The following is an 8236-nucleotide window of genomic DNA, read 5'->3' as shown; positions in this document are numbered from 1 at the left end:
TAAAAGATCAAACTTTCTGATCATTTCAACTGCTTTTAGTAGTGGGATAGCATCTGTGGTTGAAATATGAAGGAAAACTATTAAAATAGTTGCATCAATTCTCGTTTAAACGTGGAGACAGGGCATTCCAGGCAATGAAACATCCTAGAGTAGTAGAATGTTGGGTGTACAAAATGCAGAATTATGAATTTATTAGCAGTCGTGATCACTTTTACAATGCAACTCTATGATTTGGAACATCTAAAGTGGTAAAGAAAGAAGTAAGTATGACTTTATTTAACGAGGGTGACACCTGACAGTTCTCAGTGGTATGCATTAAATGTTTTCGTGTCTTGAATTGGCATTGAACATCTCGTTTTCTAATTACATCTCAAGTTATATACAGATTTAGTATACAAAAATACGATTTTTTAATAGTACACTACACTACGACAATATATTAGCGCCTAAAAAGATTAACATACCAATGCAAGGTAGCCTAAATACAGCTTAAGGTCAACTGAACATACATTTTCAACCAAACTTTGCCTACTTGTTGGTTACCTTAAGAGGACTTAATTTTGAAATAAAAAGTGAGGTCCCTATATTCGTTTAAGAGCAGGAAGAACTTGTATATACCACATAAGTCCTTAATAATTCACTTGCGAGTACTGGCAAAGTACACATTTCCAGTGAACTGAAATATATTTTTCGAACACAAGAATTGATCTGTTTTCGTTTCACAAAAAGAACTTAATGCTGCACCCAAAATCTGAGAAAAAAATTGATAGGTCACCATACTTGTTAACGAGAAAGAATCCTACTTATTTTTCTCGCGGACTAAGCCGCATAAAAAAAAGCCGCCATTTTGTTTGTGTGCGCGAGTAATTACGCGTAAAATTCTGCGCAGTAAGGATGCGCAATGCAATACAGGGCAATGACCTAAAAGTAGCAAAGAAACTTTGAAGACAAAAAAAAAATAAATAAGAAAAAAACGTTAAAGACCGCTTATGTTGGGTAAAATGGAATACGATAAACTAAGTCTTTTTTTTATTTTTTTTTTTAAAGGCCGGGTTTTTTATTTAACTTAAAAATTTTTAAAATTTTTTTAAGGTCTTACAAGTTGACCTTTCAGCGATAAACAAAAACGTTTTGAGATGTTCTTCAAGAAATGTAGTCTATGAAGTCACTGAAGTATTCATCTAGTGATGCTAAATCGTCGGCAACTTTTGTTATCACGGTCGTTAATGAATGTTAAAACATTTTTTACCGCAACAGCTGCTTTGCAATAGTGGATCTTTGCCAGACATCAAAGAGAACAATAAGTCAAGGGTAACTTCAAAGGAATCCAACTCGAATTCTCGTAGCTCTAGACTAATGCAGTCAGTCCATAGCGAGTCATTTCAATACTTCCAAGACAGAACCACCATTTTCTAAGATGGTCCCACGCTATTTGAATCCGACAAGGACCACAAGCATCCAATGCAACATACAATCGGCAAAGGTAATATGAAGAGGATGCCAGTCCACTGTAGCGCCTTAGCGGCACCATCATTGTCGATATGTTTGCACGTACCATTTATCTTTTCTGCTCGTTGCTTAGCACTGTCGCACTCAAAACCAAAGTAAAATATCGGAAGTGAAATCAATGTCAATATTTGGCACACGCAAAGAAAAATGCAGCATCTGGCTACCTCCATTGTTGTCTGTCACTTTGGCGTTGCAAAGCGATCACGCGATCCCAGTATCCTTTACGAACGCTACTTAATTGAAACTTTCTCGTGCCCAGTCACGCAGGGAGTCCGTAGAGGTTTGCTTTCCTACGAAGTTATTACTGCAGAGAATAGTTAGCTCATACTCTAAGCATACAGCTGAGCATACCACGCATAAACGATTGGATATAAAGGACTGAAGTGTGTGAGAAAGGATTAGACGAGGTCAAACTTAGACGAGGTCAACACTTATTATGGACATGTTAAAAATTGGAGTTAAAAGCTGGTAAAATGTCACTAAACGTTTTCGATCTATTTGATTATCATCAGAGAAAAATCTTCATGAAGCTGGATATTTCTATAGTTTAGACTTTTATCGGTTACGTAATACCAGTTCCCATGGGAAACAAGGTTATTAGGTCAAATGATTGGACTTGTTTGTTAAGTTCTGGATGGAAACGTGCGATATAAAACGCTTCTTTTATTCTTCTCGTACCCCACCATTGAATCACTTGAAGGGTTCTTAAATAAATGAGATCCGTACACTGTGGTATGGTACGCACTCACTAAATGTATAGGGAATACGTGCACGCCACAAAATACAAATAACAACATACTGTCAATAAATGTTGGCTTGTAGTGTAATACGGAAATTTCACTACAGTGGCGGCGGGGCGTTTTGGAACGTGGGTGGGGCTAAGACTGACCCAAAAATACTCGGCTGTAGGACCCCATGGGCCCCTGTCGGCAGGTTTTCATATTTAGGGGAACGTTTTTTCTGATCTAGCAACTTTTTGTTTTCTGAGCATTTTCCGAAGATTTCCGAAGACTCTTTGATTGTTGTTCGAAGGCCATACGAACGCTTCCGATCAGGTTTTGATCCTTTTTCGAAGAAAAACGGAGTTTCCCGAAGACTTCCAAGGAAGTTTCGAAGACGTTTGAACTCACTCACGAGACGGAGTATCTTGACAAACCAATTTTGCGCTGCGCTCGCGATTATTTTCGGCACCAAAACATGGGGGCTTAGCACCCCCAATCCAATTGAATGGCATGGTTTCGATTTATTGTTACAAAGAGAATATTTAACAGTTTTCCTGTGAATAGCGCATTTCACAAGATCGAGCAGGATAATTGTTGTCAGTAATTGAACAAATTGTCAACGAAAAATAAATTGCTGCTAAAAATACTGTGCGTGGTTATGTAGCACTTTCCAAGACTTCGAACGAATTTTTGCAGTCATGTCCATAATATTTGTTTTGACCTCGTCTCAGTAACTTTCAAAACCGGCTGCCAATCCTTTCTTAAACACTTCTTTTGAAGTCTGTCACGGCAGTGAAAGTACACCTCTACGGACTCTGCGTGACCAATGACTGGGTTCGAGGTCGGTAAAGGACGCTGGGCTCCCTTCAGTAGCGACGCCAAAAAAGATACAATGGAGGCAGGCTTCAAAATTTTATGTTACGTGTGTTTGTTCTCTATACTGGTTGCAGCTCCAATGATTAACTATGGATGGAAATGCAGGAACGCTGAACTACGAGCAGAACATAAAAATGGCACATGCAAAGATATCCACAATGACGAATCAGCTGCGGCGTTATTTTGGATTGGCATGATCTTCGCAACGGCTTTTATGACTGTTATGGTCATCGTTGCACTCATCATAAAAATAGGGGAATGTTGCTGTTACTGAGTGTATGACACCATCGATATATGTTAGCCGGGTGACGGCGGTGGTTTTGTCATAGGCGCATTGATAGGGCTCTCTGCGGACTGACTGTGTTGGTTTCTACGAGAAATTTGACTGGATTCCTCCGATGTCTGGCAAAGATCCACTATTGTAAAACAGCTGTAGCGGTAAAATAATTTTCAACATTTATCGAGGACCGTGATAGAAAGAGTTGCAGACGATTTGATTAGTGACTGTGTCTACTTGTTTGCAGACGGTTCAATTAGTGGGATAACAACTTATAAAGCTTTTGTTTGTTTATCGTCAAAGGTAAACTTTTGAGGCCTTAAGAAATCTTCTAAACAGTGTAAAGTTACAAGAAAGACGTATTCAATATTACCCAACAATAGCTATGTATATTGCGACCAACTAAATAGCGTGGAACTATAGCGTGGCTTTAATTTGTCTTGAGTGCATTGTTAGAACCCTTTGCGAACTGGTTTCTATAAGAACTCGACTGGATTATTTCGGTATTAGAATGACCTGAGTCTCCAACGAGACGCCGAGACCCTTGCTTTAAAATCCAAGTCTGAGACTTAACTATTTTGAAACATCCGACCTTGTGACCCTCAAGGATAAAAAACCGTCGCCGGAAGTGATAATGGAAAAAAGTAATCGTTCACTTTTGAAAGAAAATCGGAACGCTATTCATTTTTAACTTTATTAGTTCCATTCATACCAATTATAACTAACACATAGTTACTAATCACCTACATTAACTATAGCTAGGATGATGGATTAAACTCACCAAAGTTAAACTCTGTAAGACGGACACCTCTCTAAGACGGACAACGCACACCTTTTGAAACCGCCAACGGACAGGCACAAAAAGTTATTTTTCTAGCGAATAATACTTCAAACCTCGATATCGACGTATAGCATTGTAAGTCAATGCATTTAGAATACCAAACTGACCAAAAACAATCCGCTATAACGTATCACTTCTCTGCTTAAGTATATGGGACCAAAGACGTAGTTTTCTACTTATAGTATTACAACAAACAAGTCGAATTTCTGATAGTTTGTCCCACTTTATAGGTTTTGCTAAAATAAGCGACTCAAAACAGACGTGTATTCGTTGTGCATAGCCGTTTAGCTTTATCGTCTCAAAATTTCTGGTGTCACGTTACATCGACTCTCTATAATGCGGCACCTTTCTAAGACGGACAGTTGGGGCCGGTCCCGACGGTGTCCGTCTAAGAGAGAGTTGACTGTATTGAAATAACAGATGAGTACAACAATCTGTATAGGTACTGCCAAGATGAAGCCAAAAGGCCATTCCCGAGTTACCCTTTGTCTCTGTTTCAAAAAGAGTCTAAGTGCGAAACAATTCATATGAAAATGAGTTTCACCTGCAAGTCCATTTTCATGCAAATCAAACTCATTTTCATTTCAATAGTTTCGCACGTAGACTCGTTTTGAAACAGAGGCAAAGGGTAACTCGGAAATGGTCTATCCCTAGCAGTGCCATCGCAGGAACGACATTGTGGATGTGTTTGCATGTGTCATTTTTATTTTCTGCTCGTAGCTCAGCGTTCTTGCAATTGTCTCTAATGTATTAAAGCCATAGGAAGTCCAGTCACTGAGGTAGTGACAACGGAAAGAAGAATATAACATTTGGAACTCTTCTTCATTATGCTCTACTTAACTTAAGGAGGCTCGATGTAGTTTTTTTAGACTAAGGGTGGTTGTTTTGAAAATTAAAATTACCTAGGAAGCCAATGTTCGATTTTTGTCAAAATACTCCATACTGATCAAATATGACCAAATTTTAATTTTTTACCCGTCACTTAGTCACAACGGTTACCATAGCAACGATTGACGTTTTCTTTTGTTCTCAAACAAGCTTGATTTTCTCGAAATCTAGACTGACACTTGGTGTTTATATTTTGATATGTTAAAGTTTAGTAGATTGACTAACTGTTGACGAAATTTTAGAAAAATCTGTAAGAGCGTTTTCAAGTAAATCAAGAATGAAATTTTCAGAAAAACACCGTTTTAATATAAAATAGGCGCCTTAAAATTGTTTCGTATTATTTGAGCACAGTTTCTCTCACTAAAATATAAATACTTACACCATCAAAGACCATTAACTAAAAGCGAAAGACTTTTTGCTTTAATTTGTTAAAATATATCGACTGGCGATTGTAAGAAAGTATAAGGAAATACCAAAAACTTCATTCTTGATTTACTCTAAAATGCTCTTACAGATTTTCCTAAAATTTTGAGCACAGGTAGTAAATCTACTGTACTTGAACATATCAAAAAATGAATACCAAGTGTCAGTCTAGATTTCGAGAAAACCAAGCTTGTTTGAGAACAAAAGAAAACGTCAATGGTTGCTATGGTAACCTTCGTGACAAAGTGACGAGTAAAAAATTAAAATTTGGTCATATTTGATCATTATGGTGTATTTTGGCAAAAATCGAACATTGGCTTCCTAGATAATTTTAATTTTCAAAACAACCACCCTTCGGCTAAAAAAACTACATCGAGCCTCCTTAATAGCATCACTATAAGCGAGCCCACTGTCCTTTGCGTACCGAAAGCTCACGAAACAACAGCAGCTTTCTATCTAAAGCGGATCAGAAAACGAATATTTGAGTTGAGATAATAAGGAACAGGAAAACACGCTGCAGTTTGTACATTTGTAGGTGTCCCTTTATTAGGCGGAAATTTCAATGAGAAAACATTAAAACGTCAGAAACAAGACTCGGTCAGGAATGCGGAAGTGTATCAGTGTCACGCAATATACTTTGTCAGTCATAACCTCTCATAACCGCGTTGTGCGGCATCTTTTATTTCCTAATTTGACAAAATAGTTCTTAATCTAAAACCAGAAAACATTCTTGAGTAATTTATGAAGTCACTAAATTATTCGTGTACAAAACGCAGAATAATGACTTTATTAGCAGGCTTGATCAGTTTTACAATGTAATTTTATAATTAAGGACATTTAAGTGGTATGCATTAATTATCTTCGTGTCTTTCCTTGAATCGGCATTGTACACCTCGCGTTCTAATTGCAACTGAAGTTATATACAGATTTTGTATCGAAAACAATACGATTTAGTATGACCTAAGACACTACCTAAGCCCCTAAAAATTGTAACATTCCAATGCAGCAGGGAAGCCTAAATACAGCTTAAAGTAACAAAAAGACAAAAAACAAAACGAACAAACGCTTAAGAACGTTTCAGTATATTGGCTCAAATAGAATGTCTTTCTTCACTGCCGATCTTCTTAAGCCAAGCTATTTTATTTAGCTTCACATTGTTTAGAGTTTTTTTTTTTTTGAGGTCTCACAAGTTCACCTTTCAGGTATAAACAAAAACGTTTTGAGATGTTCTACAAGAAACATATAGTCTATAAAGTCACTAAATTATTCATCTAGTGACGCTAATTCGTCTGCAACTCTAGTTATTGCGTTCGTCAATAAATTTTAAAGCACTTTTTACCGCTACAACTGCTTTGTAACAGTGGAACTTTGCCAGACATCACAGACAGCAATGGGTCAAGGGTAACATCGAAGGAGTCCAGTCGAATTTTCGTAGAAACCAATGCAATCAGTCCATAGCGAGTCATATCAATGTTCCTGGGACAAAACACCACTAACTAAGCTGGTAACACGTCACCCCATGCACAGAATACTGTTAAACAGATGGACAACACGTACAAGGAAACGATGCACATCACAATCTGAAGAGGCGCCACGAAGATCACACCAATCCATAGCAACGAAGCGGCTGATTCGTCATTGTGGATGTGCTTGCATGTGTCATTTTTATTTTCTGCTCGTAGTTCAGCGTTCTTGCAACTACTTCCATAGTAAACCATTGGAGATCCAATAAAACTCGTGACGAACAAGAAAAGAGCAATATAGCATTTGACTGTATTCTCCATTGTTACTTGTCACTTTGACGTCGCTTAATGAGTCCAGCGTTCTTTGCGGACGCTACTTAAATGGCTCTGGGGACACAGGATTTCAAGTCCTGGATTCTAAGACCTTCGGTCTTCATGTATACAGTCATGACGTTTCAAAAGAATGTATGAGAGAGTCGTTACGTTTTCGACTTCCGTTCAGGAATTCTTTGTTAGAAACAGCCAATAAAAAAAAATCGAATTAATTCAAAAATCCTAGGTCCCCAGAGCCCTCCGTTTTCTCGTGCCTAAGAGAAACGAAAGGGCTATGGGGACGAGAATGGGTCCATAGAGGTTCGCTTTCACGACTGTGACAGAATTTAGTTAGCTCATACCTAAGCATACCACCATGGGATACATGCATACAAAGGAAGGGTTAGTAGTCGGTTCTGAAACTTAAACGAGACCAAAATTAATTATCGAGTGCCCGACATTATTGGTCATTTTTGCAAAGATTCGTCCTAAGTCTTGCAAAGCGCTGCAGAACAACAGTACAATTATCCTGCTCGATCTTGCGGAATATCGTCTGATTTTAGCCAACTCAGTTTATGCCGGCCACGCTAGCAAAGAATCCGCGGTAGTTTTCAGGGCAATTATATTGTTATTCTTCGCGAAAGTTAAGAAATCGAAACCTGTCGATTGGAACAATTCTAACTCGAAGCTCCCCCAGGGGTTTTAAGGAACAAGGAAACATGAAGGTCATAAAATAAATGGGTACAAGGGAACAAAAGGAAACAAGCTGGGAACACAGGAACAAAAGCTGTGTTTCTGATATTTTAGGGAACAGGGGTCATAAAATTCGACAAACATACTTTTAGGAAACAAATAAGACAAGGGAACAAAACAAAATGGAACCCTTAATAATAACAATCTTTTATTAGGAAAGCTCCATCACTTA

This window comes from Oculina patagonica, chromosome 1 (genome assembly GCF_052425735.1).
Source record: "Oculina patagonica isolate OP01 chromosome 1, crgOcupat, whole genome shotgun sequence".
Taxonomy (NCBI): Eukaryota; Metazoa; Cnidaria; class Anthozoa; order Scleractinia; family Oculinidae; genus Oculina; species Oculina patagonica.
Note: the sequence above shows the minus strand (reverse complement) of the source record.